Below are 15,579 nucleotides of genomic sequence, written 5' to 3' on the forward strand. Positions count from 1 at the left end.
AAAAGGGAAGGAAAAGAACATTGCTTATTAATATCTGCTGAATTGTTTAAGAGGATTTTTAAGATACAAGTTAAAAGAATTTCATAATTTCAATTTCTCCTTTTCATTTAATAGTAGACATTCATTAAGACCCACACACTGTAATAAATTATAATAATTTCAAACAAGAATTAAATTACTAGGTACCTAGTGAAAGAGCCATTTTTTCTTAGGTACCCTGTAATCTAACTGTCAGATTTAAAATCTATTCCCAATCAACTCTTCACAACATTCACATTTATTCATCTATGCTAAATTAATAAAAGGTGTGAATAATACTGACAAAATTGATCACTATTGTTCATGTAGATTTAGAAAATTATAAGGTAATCTAAAATATAAAAGGAATTGAGGGAAACTATTACAGTTCTTATAAATAAATTCATCCTTGGCTATATTTTTTTAAATCAGGAAAAATCTTCAACAAGAATTTATTTAAATTGACTAGAAAAGCTTTTTAATAAATTGCACATTTCAGAATAGAACTACTTTCTATTCCAAAAACTATTAAAAGTTAATGATGACTCTAATGAAACATGAGAGTTCACCCAAAATCTTTAAAAGTAATGCTGAAATACCAAAAATGCCACCCAATGTCAGACCGAATACAGATTTTTTTGTAAGCTGAGCCTAGGATGTGCTAAGCACCTTCCACGAGGTCCTGAGCGAGCGCAAGTAACACAGAAGTGAATGGGAATTGAGGTCACTCAGAATCTCAGAATCCAGATCTGGCCGAGTGTGGCAACTCTGAAAAACAGGGCGAGCACCCCTCCCCTTTGTCAGTGCAAACAGATATAAAAGGGGACAGCATTGTCCAAGGAATTAAAGGTATTACACAATCATCTTTCCTTCTATACAGACTTACCAGCAACCAGAAGTAACCACTGGATATTATTACAGCTCTACGTAAAACCAAAGACAATGTCTATATTAGACTACCCTGTCCTTCCACATTTGCAGTAATTCCTGCCATCTAACCTCCCTGACCCTCTCCCCCCTAACGGGGATCCCTGCAGATAAAGTAAAGCATGTCAACATCTGTTCCCATTCACACCGATTTTAATTTACAAAAAGAGCTTTGCTATTTTCAGAGCAGGCTCCAGAGCACAATGACAGATTTAAGGCCTTTAATGGGGTTGCGTTTTGAGCGTGTCAGCGTTTCCTACTCACCAGGACTCGATTCTAAGGGGCTGCACCAAAGGAAGCTGGGGGAATTATGGAGCCACAGCAAGGGCGTTCTCACTGTTGCGCTATTTACCTGTAACCCAGCTGACAAAGGTTTAATGTCCTTAACAAACCACTGTGTTTGCTGCTTGGACCAGAAATCAGAAATCCAGAGCACTGGTGATACAATTCCTGCCCTCCGCATTTTCATCCTGTGCATTCCTTCTACCACCACACACCTTTCTGGAACTCCACACATATTACTGGGGGTACATTTCCTCTGTTCTTACTGACTTTTGAACCCACTGATTTTTGTGAAAGCAAAGCTAGACCAAAGCTCTGTGTGTTTTCTGGTTTTTGTTTTGTTTGTTTGTTTTGAAAACAGAGTCTTTGGTCTCTCCTGCTCTGCCATATTACAAATTTCACCATCATTTTTCTGAAGTTCTTTTAACTGGAATTTATTTATAGATTTCCCTTGTAAATCTAAAGAACTTATACATCCTACTAGAAAGTTGCAGGGCAAGCAGATTGGGAAGATCACAGTTGTACAAAAACAATTCACAGGGTTTCAGGGAATTCATAGTGACTCAAAATAAATTCTTCCATCTCCTCAAGAGGGTTTAGTTGTTTTTTTTAAGATATACAATATGAAGAACAACTTGGAGAAACAATGCACAAGTTGTGTTGTAATCACATAACAGCTAAGACACGAGCAGCTGAGCAGAAGGAAGATGGGCAGTGGAATGCCGTACAGTAATCAGCACTGTTGACTAATCAGAATTTGAGACACTAGAAGGTAATAAGGGTATTATAAAGAATGGCTTATTGAAGGAGCAGCTGTTTATGTGTAGCTCACTGTTAAAACGAGTTCCACTAGATTGCCATGGTATGTTTTGGTAAAAAAGTTTTACTCAAAAAAAAAAAATTATATCAGGAGGAGCAAGCATGACGGAAGAAATATCTGGGTATCATGACTGCAAGTACATTAATAGGAGCAGTTATCTAGGTACTGGGGACCTCTAAAAAAATGACATAAATTCAGTGGCCCTGGAACTTACAAAAGAATATTCATTGCTTAGGCAAAGCCTAAATGTCATCTTTGTTAGCCTCCACCACTGAGTGTTGTTGCCATGGGCACAAGAGCTGAGGTGGTTATGACGGGTAATAGACAAAGAGGAAAAAACCAAGGGAAAGTATAACTAAAAACAACTACAGAGCCATTTTAAGACATTTAGATTTGTGCCGGCAGCCAATAAACACAATAAATAAATACAACCTAATTTACAAAACAAGCCAATTTTAGTATCCTTCCACGTAAACATAATAAAATACTGCTATGATCTCAACCAGGAAAATCTAATTAAATAATGTAAAAAGACCAAAAATAGAAACAATACTCAAAATCGCACCAATGAAGCGACAACTCACCGCTATTCTCAGACAATAATCATGTTGTTCAAATCTGTGTGCCATAGGATTGTTCAATAGTTTTTTGTTTGCTTGTTTGTTTTCAGAAACCAACTTCCAGTTCTGTTTTTAAAAATATCTTTGAACTGTTGAGAGCAGGAAGGAGACTGCCTAACCGTAGTGGAAATTTATCATAAGTCATTATTTAAAATATTCTACTTTGGACAGCAAGGGCTTGGTAATGTTTAAAAGCAGTCAGCAAGCAGTGGAAACTCTGGTATCTTTTGTAACAGTTCACATGTCAAACTGGCAAAGTGCCCACAGTGTAAGGCAAAAAATCTATTTAATGTCTGCCCCACAAGGCGACATGAGGCTTGATTGGCAGAAAGCAGAGAGTGGCTTTTGATCATGTGTCCTAACAAGCAGTTCCAGCTCCTGTCTCTTCGGCTGAACGGCTCCACATTACCTATTCAAACAGAAGTGACAGGCCACTGCACTACTCCTTGGCTCTAGTCTCACGCAGTGGGAGCTATGCTGGAGACAGAGCCACTGATTAAATATATCACTTTTTCAAGACAAGCAGGTTGTCTGAATCAAAGTTGGACAGAATAGACTCAACATTATTAAAAGAGGATATAAAACTGGAGTTGAGTGATGTTAGGCCAGTTTGTACAGCCTCAGGGATTCACAGACTGACAAGGGGAATAAGGAACAGCAGAACTCATAAAGCAGGGTCAGAAATTAGCTCTGACACCTTGGCCATTTTCCCATCACTTCAGGGCCACTGTGTTGCAAATCCTGTAGTCTCTTTCTGGCCTTTTTTTTAATGATTTTGTGGGCATGAAGGGGGAAGGGGGACATAAAAATCATTAACTACCGAAAGTTGCAAATTGCAGTTTTACAATAAAAGATAAAATATTAGCCACATTTTGCCACCTAATATACAGTGTTTACTAATTAGATTGGGGCTTTTTCCTTGTATTCTCATCAGCCAAATTATTGTCATCAAATAATTTGTTGATATAGCACTAGCTACTCTTGCTCTAAGGAATAACTGAAAGCTGGGGAAAATGACTGAATAGAGATGCTTATTACATTGCCTTGTTAGTTCATTAACAAATTGGTTTGGTTTTTGAGGTTCTATGTCTGGCCACTGTCTGTTGTGCTACCCGATACACAGACACAGAAAGGCAACAGATGTGATAGGCTGTCTAGTCATTGTACCACAGAAACAACAGATACACCGAAACTTGGAGGAACCTATGCTCCAACTAGATTTTTAATTACAAGTGTAACTGCAGATATAGCAAAACCTATTCATAAAGCTGCAAAAACCACATTTAAACAACTAAAAACACAAACAGTCCACAAACAAAAGAGCAACTGAAGGAAGCTTATTTTACTTAGTGGTGCATGTGCGTGACAGATCTATAAAATTACTTTTGGGCTATTCAAAGTTCTGTAAAAAAATGTTAAAATTATTATAAGAAATCTAGACAGATTTTTTTCACCAGAACTACTCCTGTAGTAATTCCACTGAAATTAATAGAGTCACCTCAGGACTAAACTTGGTTCAATATTTATTTTTCACTACAGCAAGTTCTTCTAACATTTTAACAAACCTCTGCCCGATGTGTTAGTTTTTGTTTCACTGTAAATATTTAAAAGCAATCTGCTTGTTACATATTTAAGATACGATAAGGACTGCTAAGACCTACACAGAGAACCAGAGCTGTTTTAAATATTGAAAATGCAGGAAGATTTGAAGATAAAGAGCTGAATCCTGTCCTCCTGCATATCCCTTAGCACATACAGCATAGCTATAAATGCAAACAGAATTCAGTCTTAAGGTAGTGTTAGACTAACGAGAAATTCAGCACAGAGCTCTCAATGTTTTTGGTGCCACTGCAGGCTCTCTCGACTGTACTGTTCAGAGTTCCTCCAGATGGGAGAAAGAGCCTGCTTGCTTCAACATTTTCAAAAAAAGAAAAGACAGAAGAGTATTCAAGATTATTTTTTTTTAGGTTCAGTGAAGATCATGATTCACCATAGAAGGTGATGTCACATCAAGTTCTTTAAGAAATGCGAGCAGGCAGCAGTGCATTATAGCTTCATGTCAAAATATGGCAAATGGTTATGTAAAGCATTAAGTAAAACAGTTAACAAAGAAGAAGATGAAAATAAACAGGCATTCATGCATAGGGCACTGTGCCCAGGAACTCTGGGCACCTATGTAAGTAAAACTAAAAATATATTATGATTAATAAAAAGAACCAGCTATTAGATACATTCCAAAATGCTAGGCTAGGCTGTAGAACAAGACATTTTGGCAGAGCTTTACCGATTGGTAGCCCATGTTAGAGACCAACCCCAGACTGCAGCGGAATGGGTGCTGTTAATCAGGATGGAGCAGTGCTAACAGGAGGTATCTGCAGATGTTGACACAGTACTTGCCCTCACAACTATATTTAACAAGGGCTCTTGCACTCTTTCTTCATAAATATCACCATCTGAACTCTACAGAAATACCACCACTTCTTTAAGTTATTAAAGTAATACAGAAGGGGGCGGATATTGACACATAAACAACTATTAACTCTTGCTTCATTTTGGAGATTGACATGCTGAAGAGTAAATAAAGAAGAAGCCTGTTTACAAATGGGAATCAGAAGCATTCATCACAAACCAAGGTACAGTTATGAAGCACAGAAACATGAAGTTCAGAACACCGAGTTACGTTTTGTTCCTGGTTTTTACTTTGCGCTCATTAGCTATGCACTGGGAAGCGAGAGCACAAACAAAGGGCTAAAACTCAAACTGTACACATGAACAGGACTCAGTCAGAGCTTGAGCATACTGCCATTGAAGTTCGTTATAAAGCCCTTTTTGGCTTTCAAGGTACTAGATCAGTCCTACAGTGCAGAAGTAGAGGCCTTAAAATAAACCATATTTGAGACCTGTCGTGGTTTTAAAAGCCACCACACAGCCTCTTGCTAAAAACCTCGCGGGCTGAGGCAAGAACTTACGGTCACAGGCAAGAAACCTACATGACTTGGGAAAAACAAAAAAACCCCAACTGAATTTATTAACTCTATACAGTCAAAAACAAAGCAAGATAATGAGAAGAATAACTACATCTTAGAAAGGCACTTCTTCCCCACACCTCCCTCCTTCCCAGGCCCCAAAGCTTTGTTCCTGGTTCCTGTACCTTCTTCCCCACGGGTGCTGCAGCTGCGCAGGGAATGGGGGTTGCAGCTAGCCCATGTTGTCTCTGCCGCTGCTTTCTTCTCAGTGGAGGGCTCCTCACAGTCTTCCCTGCTCTAGCGTGGGGTCTCTTCTCACAGGGGAGTCCTTCACAAACTGCTCCAACGCGAGGCCTTCCCACATGGGTTCACAAGCCTCTGACAACTGCGTGGCTCTGGCGTGGGTCTCTTCAACAAAATTCACAGCCTCCTTCGGGCACGGCTACTCCTTCCAGTGTGGAGTTCTCCACGGCTACATCTCCATGTGCTACAAACGAGCTGCACGCTGCAGGGGGATCTCTGCTCTGGCACCCCCTTCCTCCCCTTTCTCCTCACCGACCTTCGTGTCTGCGGAGCTGTCTCTCTCACACCCTGCTCCTCTCTCCGCCACAGGTTCTTCCACTGGCCGCTGAGAAACCCCTGGCTCTCGGGTGAGCCATGGCGGAGGCTTGGGCTGCAGCAGGCCGGGTTACGGAGGAAGCTGAGCAGGCAGCTGGACGGCCGGGCTGGTCTGCCTGGGCCAGGTCCTGCCCGGGGCCACGCCAGCAGCGCCATGTTCTGTGCCCGCTCTTCACCCTGTCACTGGCAGGGTCACTGACTGGCTCAGCCCTGTTCGATGCCACTGCCCCCAGGCTGTGAAGGCTTGGAGCCGGGGCTGGGGGGGAACTCTTGGCAGTTACTTACAGCAGACACCAGTAGCCCCTCCCTTGCTACCAGAACAGACTTAGAGTCAGGGAAACCTTTAGCAGCTCCTTACAGGAGCCAGCAGTGCAGCCGCTCCCTCACTGCCAGAGCAGACCTGGAGCGGAGGGAACTCTCAGCAGGTGCTCACAGGAGCCATGCCTAGAGCCCCTCCCCTGCCAACAGACAAACCCACAGCCAGAGCACACCTGGGGTGCCGTGTCGCATCCTGGGCTCCCCAGCACAGCAAAGACATGGCCTCACTGGAGAGAGCCCAGCAGCGGCCACGGGACAAGCAGCGGACTGGAGCACCTCTTGTACAAAAAGGGGCTGAGCCATTAGTGTTGCCTGGAGGAGAGCAGGCTCCAGGGGATAATCTGTGTTTAGCTGACGGTGGGAGCAAAGCAGACATCTCCACACTCTCCTCAGTGGTGCCCAGAGGCAGAGGGCATAAATGGAAACACAGGAAATTCCCTTGAAACACAAGAAAAACTTTTCTTCTTGTAAGGATGACCAAACACTGAACAGGTCGTGGCGTTTCACCCTTGGAGATATTCGAAAGCTGACGCGACACAACCCTGAGCAGCGTGTTCTGGGCGACCCTGCTCTGAGCAGGCGGGTTGGGCCAGACTATGGCAAGCGGTGCCTCCACCCGTCATCCAGGCTGCGATTCCCCAGCTCGGTGGAACTGACAGCAGACCGAGTGCAGGGAACATGGATAGATCACCACCGAAATAAACACAGCAATGCTCCTTCACGTGTTGGCCGGTACACTTGGAAGAAGAAAGCTGCATTTAATGACGACATCCTAAATTTTATGATGCTGAACTGAGCAAATCTTTGTAAAAAGGATAAATTCAAAATTCAGTTTCCTCCTTCACATTATCAGGCACACCAGAAGATTTCAAATTTTTTTTAAGATCAAATTCTTTCCATTGCAAATTTCAGAGAAAATAAAAATGTCTCAAAAAATACTTAAATAAAGTAGTATTTTAAATGGAAAAAATTGAACTACTTTTTTTCCTAATTCTTACTTGTATTTAATAGTACACAAAAGCAACACTGATGTTGAATGGGTTTATTCTCCTTAACGTAATATTTGTTTGGGGTTAATTAGCACGGCTGAAGACTAATCTTAATAACTGTTTGCTGTTTCCACTGGAGGCAGGTTTCCCTCACGAAAGAAGTGGCATCTTGGAGTTTCAGATTAAAACCCAGAGGTGAGCGTAGCTGCTCTCTCCGTGAGCTGAACAAGACAGCCCGAGCCTGTAGCTGTCTCACGCAGCCAGGCAGCGAATGCCTCAGTCTCTCTTGTGGCAACGAAATAAAGTTGTCAAAATTATTTTAAAGTAATGATAGGGTATCTAAACCAAATACTGTATAGAAAAATAAGGAATATATCAGCATTTAAAATGTATATGCTGCCGAGCATTTTTACTGTCATTTCTTTAAGAAAAGCAGATCTAATTAGCTGCATCTCTAAAGTGCGTACCTAGCATTTTTATTATGTATTATAACATTTTGCTTAGAGTTGACATTTTTATTCTGACAAGCGCTGTCTGGAGAGCTCTCAATAAATAATACATTTACAATTTTCAGTAAATAAGCACTGGACACAAATCGTTATCCTTACTTACAGCTGCCCCTCTCTAATAGTGCTTTTACAAGTAAGGTGACTATTCAGTCTAATGCAATAGTCTCGTTGCTGGAAAGATATTTTCATTCATTACTCCAGTCACAAGCACTTAAAGCACTTTTAGGCCCTGTTGCAAAACAGCAGGAAAAAAAAAAACTAAAGTTCATCACCAAAAAAATCTGAGGTCATTCACCCTACAGAACTTGGAAAATAAAATGGCGTACAAGATTGGCCACCTTCAAGCCCTATCTTTCCCTCATATTTTCATATTTACAATAACAATTTTAGAAAGTATTGTAGTCTAGTCCCTACTATTAACCTGATGTCTACAAAATGGATTTCCATTCCCATTTTAAAGCATGATCTGATCACTACCTCCTTTGTGCCACAGTACATCAGAAATCAATGAAGTCTGAATTTATTTTTCTGCTGCCAAGATCCTGCAACTGAAGCAATTCTCCATATTTTTACAGCTTTTCACTCACATTCTTCACCACAGAGCCCAATGGTAATTGTACCCATTCATACTGAACTTGCCTTTCTTACTGCCCTAAGGAAAAAGCTGGCTTTTTAGATAAGTTTTTTAATAATGCTTTCATAATACTAATAACATACAAATAGTGTAAAGATATCAGATCTTATTCCATGTCTAAAATGGAGAAAAAAAATGTAGAGGAACACAGTGCAGAAAATTATATAAAATGGAAGCACGGAGACAATTCAATACACATAAAAAAAAGTAAATAAAAATAATTTAATTTAAAAATTAAATTCTCAGTGCCAGTAGATGCTAGCACTGAGAAAGTTTTGGCCTGGTTCAGTTTAACCTATCTCTGTTTACAGCTCAAGTTCAGAGACAAAGAGGAAAGGCTGAAAGTCCATTTGTTCTAATGAAAAGGATTTTACTCGTCTCAAATATCCAGGACTGAATAAAGCCATTTCTTCAATGTAATATGAGCATCTCAAAATGGTGAAAGTAAACATCTACCCAAAAACACATTAAAGAGTTATCATAGCTAGAAGGGATGTCCCAATTTTCAGAACAGAGACCTGAATTTCAGACTCTCCCAACATCAGGATTTGAGCTATGATCAACTCTGTTCATTAGCAAAAGCAATAATTTTATAGAGGTGCAGAGGTACAAAGCTTCAACAAGAAAACAACTTGTAATGCAAAACTGAGCCTCCAGAAAAGTAGAAGCTCCATAAAATACCATACATCCTGCATCTAGGTAACTGCCTGATAGTAACCAAGACAGGTCCTCATGTGGCTATTTCCATTCAACTTCCAGCAGATCCCATTATGAAAAATGCTACCATCACACTTGCCACATTCTTGTTGATAATCCTGAGTTAGAGCTAAGAACTGAAAACCTTTTAGCAAAAAAAAGATGGTCTCCATAATCTACTGACTTATTCATATAGATCTCATTCTTCATGATACCTACGTAAAAGCATGTACTGTTACCCATTTCTGTGCCATGAGCAAATGTCAGAAGAAAACTGAAGGGAAACTTTAAAATGTAGCATGAGACATACTGAAAAATGCTGAAGAATTACTATGCTGTAATCCGCACAGACAACGTGAGTAATGACTATATGCTCAAACGCTACAACACTGGGCAAGATTGTCCTGTAAACAGGCAGATAATAAATGCAACGGTGAGGTGGAAAGAGGACAACATGTGCCAGTTTCTTAAATAAAAATTGTGAGATAGCATCTAATCACAAAACAGTACTCTGAAAAACTTAAAGTACATAAGACAGAGAATAATAAAAAAATGCACAAATTCTCATACACCAAGAAGGATAAATAAAAATATGAGACAAAATATTAACAACCAGATACAGGCTGGGTCTGCCTTTTCACAAAAAAATATTTACCTAAACATATATTGCATTCTAAATGTCATTTAAAAAGTTAATCTAAGTTATTTCTGCCTCAAACAAGAATTAATTTTTGATAGAAAAATCAAATACATCGGATAGAATGAAACTAGCCTGCACCTTCCTTTAGTTCCCAGGAAAATAACCCTAGAAACCACTTTCTTTGTGGTAGTGTTCCTAAAAAGTCCTAAATTACTCTAATTAAGTTAGACATAGGAATAATGACATAGGAATTAATGCACAGGAATTCACTGTACCCTTCAACAAATGTATTCTTAGAAATTTTATGACCTATAAAACTTCTCTAAATAGAAGACTATATTTTGCTAAAACAGCAACATAAATTGCAAGAAAAAGGAGTGACCAATGCAATTTTACCAAGATCACTGGATGAAAATAAGAGAGACAACCAGTTGCATTTAAGTATCTGTTAAAAAGGTAAGTAGTTCAAGAAAATAGTGATTTAGGAAAATGTGCCTCATATCTCTAACTTGATTTGAGTCATCTATTTATTGTGTGGACTTTTGAGCTTTTGTGTTTTTATTTTGGAAGCATGTTTGGAGCTTAGCAGAAAAATTCCTCAGCTTAGATGCTACCATATATGGCTTCCAATGAAAAACAAGTAAAAGATATGTACTAAATTAACTATATACATAACTGATTCGGAACTTGCTTACCAAAAATTGTTTTTAAGAAGAAAAGGGAAACACGATGAGGGTGGTACCTAGAAGATGTGGCAAGGTTTTTTAAAGAAAATGACAGGGTTTTGTAAGGAGGTGGTTTTTTTCACATCCAAAGGTCACACCCAAAGGGCTTATTTCTAGCTGAGAGAAACCCCAGTTACCATTTACAAACTCCATATGTATCACAAAAAAAAAAAAAAAAGAACAGTTCTAGTAAATAATTTTTAAAAATTAGTTTGGATAATCCTAATACCAAATCCCAGTAGCATTTTTAAAGCCTTGAAACAGGACAAAATATCTGTAGCCATCAAGAAAAATGAAGAATAAAGAAGAGGGGTCTATAAATGCCAAGTGTATTAGGACAAGCAGGGATCATGCCTCACCAGTGTAAAGTGTGGGTATAGAGCACACCATAAGACAGCTAACTTGAATTAAATCTCAGTAAAACTTCTGAAAAACATTCAGAAATATTCATGGACCACAGATGGTCAATAGTTCACTTCTAGACCCGATTCACAAAAGAGAGCTCCTGATATGTAACGTCCTCAAAGCTTGTCCTTAAAGCTATACCAGAAGACAAGTTTATATGCCTGAACTCTGTTCTCAGCTGTGGCGGGTTTAAAAGAAAGAATACAAAACTGAAACTCTCCATTCATTTAATACAACATAGCACAGACAGATTCCATTAAAAAAAAAAAAAAAACCCAAAATAATAACAAAAAAACAACCCTGAAAACCCCCAACAACAAAAAAACCTGCATAAAATTACAACCAAAATGGTTTGCCAGTGTCCAGTTATAAAACACAGTGTGTGAAAGTCTAAGTTTCTTTACTTCCCAGTGAAGTCAACAGGAAATATGTACATATTTGTGTGTGCAATACTTGAGTGCACTGTCCTTACTGGCATGATAGAAAATTTTATAGTGGAAGTGTTAATCTATTTTAAGTCAATATAAAAGAAAGCCTTCAACTATTATTAACAAATGAAGCTGGAGAGAAAAAAATAACAGAACACAAAATCTGAAAAACCACCACTACCAAACAGTGTAGTAAGATTTTCCCTATTGCACACAAAATTAATAATACATATGAATCTTTAATTTTTAATTTAGATATCTTTAGACGTATTATATATCACTGTGAGTTACATATATCCACCCATAGAGAGAGAGTACAAACAGGTGCACATGACAGAGAATAGATGGAAATTTATGAATATACTACTCTTCATATAGATGTTCATTATGCCAACATGCAGACGTAAAAATCTTTGATCTCTGAATGTTCAACTATGGTCTTCAAGGAGGAAACAAGAATGGGAAGCAGTTTATAAAAACCTTGTGCTAGAATTGTGAACTGAGCTTGGTTGAAAAATGATACTGTATACATCGCTGAGAATCAAGGTCAAAAGTGAATTAGGAATCCAGGCCCAGAGTAATGAGGGCTTAGCACTTAGCAGAAATGACATGCCCAGTTTCCAGCTCAGAAGTGCCAGCTGACCTGCCAACCTAGCATTCCAGATCTGAAAGGGGGAAATCTGCTCTCCTAGCTACAGACAAGATGTGTGCTACTAATTATTACTCGCGGAGGCTTATGATGAAGTACAGTAGGACAGTTGTCTGGAAGCCAATTCTCAGCCTAGAATTCAGGCAGCCCAGGCGATGTAAATCTGTCTCACAACAGTAATATAAGCAATATTCTGAAAGAAAGGTCTTTTACTGAAGGGGATAGAAAGGGAGAGAAGCAGTCTGACTGTACTATCTAACATAAACTCTTCATTTGAGCTGTAAAGAGATTTAGTGCTTGATTGTACTAGAGGATGATTCCAAAGAAAAAAGTCAGTAAAACTTCTGCTTGTAGAAAAACTAAGAAGATGAATATATTGAAGTTATCCAAGAGGCCCTAGAGTCTAACGTTGTTGATTAAATTAGACACCTGTTCATTTCTGACCTCTTCTGTCTTATGAGAACACATGTCAGCAAAGTCTTTACATACTCAAATTAACTCTAAATATTTGTGGCATTCTTTTTTTTTCCCCCCCCAGTTACAATTTTCTCATCAATTTTCTCATTTCCAAATCATTATGAATTAAAACACAGAAATGCCTTAATGTACAAAGTATGGAAATACTGGACCATGCAGTAAAAAAATGTTGTTTGTCCTGTGACATTGGTAATCTTTTTTCAAACTACAAGTAATGCTGAAAACATTCCTAAGGTATATTCCGTCCTGTACAAGGCACTCAAGTTCCCAGTATTATCCACAAGACACAACACTGGCTGAAGCACTATTACTAAAGAGAGATTAAAACAGCTGGACATTATGCTGAAGCACTATACAAACAGACAGTCCTGGATTACAAGCAGCACTTGACCATTTAAATCACTACAACAACCAGATTTAACCAGCTGGGCCATATTCTCTTAGGCAATGCCTGTTGACCTCCTCAGTCACAGCTGCTCAGATGAAATTCTCATTAGACAACTTATTTTCAGAAGCCAAAGGACTCTGATTAAATACATCTATTTAGACACGATAAAGTCTTTCAGTATATATTTCTTTTCCAATGTTATGAGGTACAACAGAGACCGCAAGTAGTATATACAAGCATAACAGACACCTAATATCTGAAAGCGTACCACAAAATATTTCAGTATTTGACACCAGCAACTCATATTGCTCAAATTCAGATCCTACAGATGGACACAGTATTATAGAGTAGAAAGACATATATTTTTCCCTTTACTTTCATTAAAGCAATTATATTATGCTATCTCTTTCCTCAAAAAATCAGCAGGTGTTTTTCAATTTGGGTAAGGAATTTTGTGACAGATCAGGACTTATTATTCAAAGGGCTCCTGAAGAGCATTGGCTACCTACCATTTTAAGAAAAGAACTCCGTAGAAATGTATTTTAAAGTATAGATGTTAAAGAGCATCACGTATGGTACATGTGTGATTACGCTGTTAATTAGGTTACCTAAAAGACTACAAGGTGGTAAAACATTCTCATAATCTCAGACCTCATTTCTCCGACTGACTCAGCACTGAGTCAGTTGCAGCATCCACAGTCACAACAAAGACCAGAGTTTTAAAATATTAGTTATTTTAAAAATGTTATTTTGTTCCAATCAAACAAGTATGGAGAGCTTCCTTCTTTTTAATTCAGATAAACTTCTGAATACTGAAATAGGTATTCAAATCTGTCATAAGAATTTTGGTATTTCTAGTCTACACACAATTTTAAAACCATTGACCTTCCTAAGTGCCAGAACCTGAGGAATTTCCAGTCTTTCTATTAATTACTTTTCCATGTTATTTTATATGGTACCAGTCAGATGTTCATTATTTTCTGTAAAATGGGAGTGACTTTTTTTTCTACAGAAAATGCTGGATGAACTGAAAAGAACTTAACATGAAGATACAGTCAACTACCTTTGAACTTACAGACAGACTTTAGAATAGTTTTCCAGTATAATGTGGCCCACAAAAGGCAAGATTCTTTTATAGATCAGAAAGGACCTGTATTTCACAGCTGGTGAGAACACACAGCATGGAAGGCTCAGAATCAGCGAGAGGCACCTCTCTGCTGTGCACACACCTCTCTTAAATCAACCAGTGTACACTAATCCAGAGGAAGTGCAGAAAATTCTGAAGACTTCGTAGAAAAATAAGCTATGAAATGTTTTAATCTTTACAGTAAGATACTATGTTTAAACTTTTTGATGCACATTTTTATTAGCACACCACTCAGTATACTCCTGGAAAAGTCTTAGCTGTGGTGTCACTATAATCAACAGCAACTTGTATACTCCTGCAGCAAAGTATGAGCCAAGACCTTTGATTAGCATGGAGTGTCGAACGACTGCTACTGACTGTAAAAACAACCAACTTTGTCAAAGTAACATTTAAAATAGTTTTCCTAGTCTAACCACCAAATCTAAGAAAGCAATTTTTAAAAGAGTGATCTTTACAGCTGAAAACAGACAGATGGTAGTAAAGAATCTGGGACACTCTCTTCAGAGATGTTTCACCAGCTTCAGAAAGGACACCTATAGAACACATTTATCTGTGTGCTGGCATTTAACAATTATGCAAAGGAATTTGAAAGCCTACTTCCATCCCTACATGATTTTATCCCGTATTTAAACATGTGATTGTATCAGCATCAATTTTAATTCAAATCTGCATTGCTACATGGAGCCAAAGGATCCTAAAGTGCACTGTTTCAGGTGCACTGTGACCATACCGTGAAATCGAGGAGGTTAAATCATTCTTAACTCATTCACACTTCAAAGAAAAAAGAGATCACAAAGTCCTATTGCCTTGTGCATCTGCTATGTTACAAGTATTCTTGGTGGGCTATTTTTAACCCCACAAAACACTGGTGAAATAACTAACAGAATCCACACAGATGCCTCCAAACTTATTTATCTGTTCAGAGCCTCCTGCTCTCACATCTTCCCTGGTTTGCTCATGTATGAGCTCACAGATGAGAAAGTATTGTTGCAGAAGCAACCAAGACTTCATTCTACTTGACATGGGGAGAGATTTTCATAGTGGACCCTGACCACGTGCAGATATACACAGATAAACTCGTTCTCCAATTTTGTTTAGTTCATATCAAGGTCAAAATCCTAGTAAAGTCAATTAAAGTATCTAAGTAAAGACTGAATACATAAACTGCCCTAGAGCACAAAGATTTGTCCTCATTTTTGTCTCTCTCTTTTAATGCTTGTAACAATACCTGAGCAGACTGTAAAAAAAAAAATTGATTTCTTCAGCTGCAGTTCTAGATCTAAAGGTCAGAACTAGGTACTCTTTACACTTAAAACTGTTTCC

General features: G+C 38.5%; 1 protein-coding gene across 1 annotated transcript in view; it reads right to left on the reverse strand.

Moving 5' to 3' along the window:
• Window positions 1–15,579, reverse strand: part of LOC104462343 (transcription factor SOX-6-like) — a gene marked incomplete at both ends in the record, with an annotated part of 88,972 nt that overhangs the window by 57,031 nt on the left and 16,362 nt on the right. The gene's annotated exons all lie outside the window — the stretch shown is intronic.

This window comes from Pterocles gutturalis, unplaced genomic scaffold, assembly GCF_000699245.1.
Source record: "Pterocles gutturalis isolate BGI_N339 unplaced genomic scaffold, ASM69924v1 scaffold11472, whole genome shotgun sequence".
Lineage (NCBI taxonomy): Eukaryota > Metazoa > Chordata > Aves > Pterocliformes > Pteroclidae > Pterocles > Pterocles gutturalis.